Below are 1,974 nucleotides of genomic sequence, written 5' to 3' on the forward strand. Positions count from 1 at the left end.
TTGGGTCTCCACTTCTGCACACATTTCCCTTAAATCCAGAGACCTGTGGGCTCCAGGATACTTAATAATGGGCTGGATATATTTGATTTCAGTCAACACATATTTATGAGGAGCCTACCATGTGCCAGGCACCGTGCTGGACTAGGAGGATATAAAGATGACCCCTGGGGCTTCCCTGGTGGCGCAGTGGTTGAGAGTCCGCCTGCCGATGCAGGGGACACGGGTTCGTGCCCCGGTACGGGAAGATCCCACATGCCGTGGAGCGGCTGGGCTCGTGAGCCATGGCCGCTGAGCCTGCGCGTCCAGAGCCTGTGCTCCGCGGCAGGAGAGGCCACAACGGTGAGAGGCCCGCGTACTGCAAAAAAAAAAAGATGACCCCTGGGTGTGTATGTGGCTGGTGCCACACCCAGAACTGAGGCAACTGGCATACTTTCTCTATTATGCCTCTGGGTAGATTCTCCCATTGTTAGCCAGGTCTAATATGAGAGACCCCATCAGGGAGTTGGACCACAGTAATAAGCTGATGGAGTCTTAACCATTTCACTCTTTCTGGGACTTTCTGGATTGCCCCATCCTTGAAGGCCCAGTTCAAGTCCCATCTCTGCTGTGAAATCTTCCTTTCATTCATTCATTCAGCTAGAAAATCTTTAGGGTGCCAACACTGTGATAAGTATAGATAAGGATACAAAGAGTATAAAGCATGCCCCCAGTTGCATTCTGGTAGGGGAGATTCCTTCATTCAACAAATATTGGTTGAGGGCCCATCATGGTCTAGGCACTGCACAAGGCTTGGGGCACATGGCAATGAACTAGGCCCACATGGGTCCTCCCTTCCCAGGGTATTAAGTCTGGTGAGGGACACAGATGTGGGAGCAGCCAGTCCCACTACACTGTACTCAGTGGCACAGTGGAGGGAAGTTTGGGGAGCAATGAAGCTCATAGACAGGCTTCTGCTCACAGGGCCAGGGCAGGTTTCCCTGGGGGTGATTCACCTTGGACTTAAATAATCACAAGAGAAGGTGGTGACTGCTCAGTACCACCTGCGAGGTGTACATGAGGATTAGTGCAACAGCACCTGCAGAGGGGAGGGCTCCTCCAGCCATGGAGAAGTCTTCCTGGAAGGAGTGAGCTTTGAGTTGGGTCTTAAAACTTCCAGAGTGACTCCAGCCCACCCTGGTCTTTCTCTCTCCAGAAGCACTCCCAGGCTGTTTCACAAAGTTAACTCAATTGTTTTGACATGTTTACATAATTTTTCTCCATCTTGCTTTGTTTTGTTTTGTGTGTGTCCCCTGCCCACCCCTTATGTCATAAACCCTTGGAAGACTCCGGGGACCAATGGCATCTCTTGGGTCCCACCAGACTAGCTTGGCGCTGGAACTGGACAAAGGGCACAAGTCTGGGAGCCCAGGTGTGTGGGCAGGTACTCCTCATTGCCCCTTTCTGCCCTCCCCAGCACACATAATGCTCGAGGGAAATCAGTGCAGTGTCATGAGGGTGGGGACTTCTGAGTAGGTTCAGGGAAAGCCGGGCCTAGGCTCTGCCCAGGAAAGGTCTTTAAATAGAGCAGAGGGTGCTCGCCTCGGCAGCACATATACTAAAATTGGAACGATACAGAGAAGAGTAGCATGGCCCCTGAGCAAGGATGACAAGCACATTCGCCAAGTGTTCCACATTTTTCAAAGAAATTATTGAAAGGAAAAATTGTTATTTAAAAAGAGCAGAAGCAAAGTGTCAATATCTCTGTAACTTAGGTAATGAGAATATAACATGTATCATAATTATTGTTTGTATCATTATTATTTATGAAACATAAAAATGTTTCATAATTTAAAATAAAAAATTAAAAGACTGTGTATGAGTTCTAACTAAGTTTAGCTGCCTATTTAGAAAACCCAAAGTAAAAGTGGCTTTAAAAAAAAGAATAGCGCAGAGGAACACTGTCAGCGCAGCCTGCGAGGGAATTTGCTTACACTT

The 1,974-nt window shown here is 48.3% G+C and overlaps 1 non-coding gene across 1 annotated transcript; it reads left to right on the top strand.

The window, feature by feature from the left end:
* The first annotated feature begins 1,570 nt into the window (after positions 1–1,570).
* Positions 1,571–1,677, top strand: LOC137204243 (U6 spliceosomal RNA). Its single transcript, XR_010933481.1, has one exon. It is a non-coding gene; the product is annotated as a U6 spliceosomal RNA (small nuclear RNA).
* Positions 1,678–1,974: the final 297 nt, after the last annotated feature.

Source organism: Pseudorca crassidens, chromosome 12 (assembly GCF_039906515.1).
Source record: "Pseudorca crassidens isolate mPseCra1 chromosome 12, mPseCra1.hap1, whole genome shotgun sequence".
NCBI lineage: Eukaryota > Metazoa > Chordata > Mammalia > Artiodactyla > Delphinidae > Pseudorca > Pseudorca crassidens.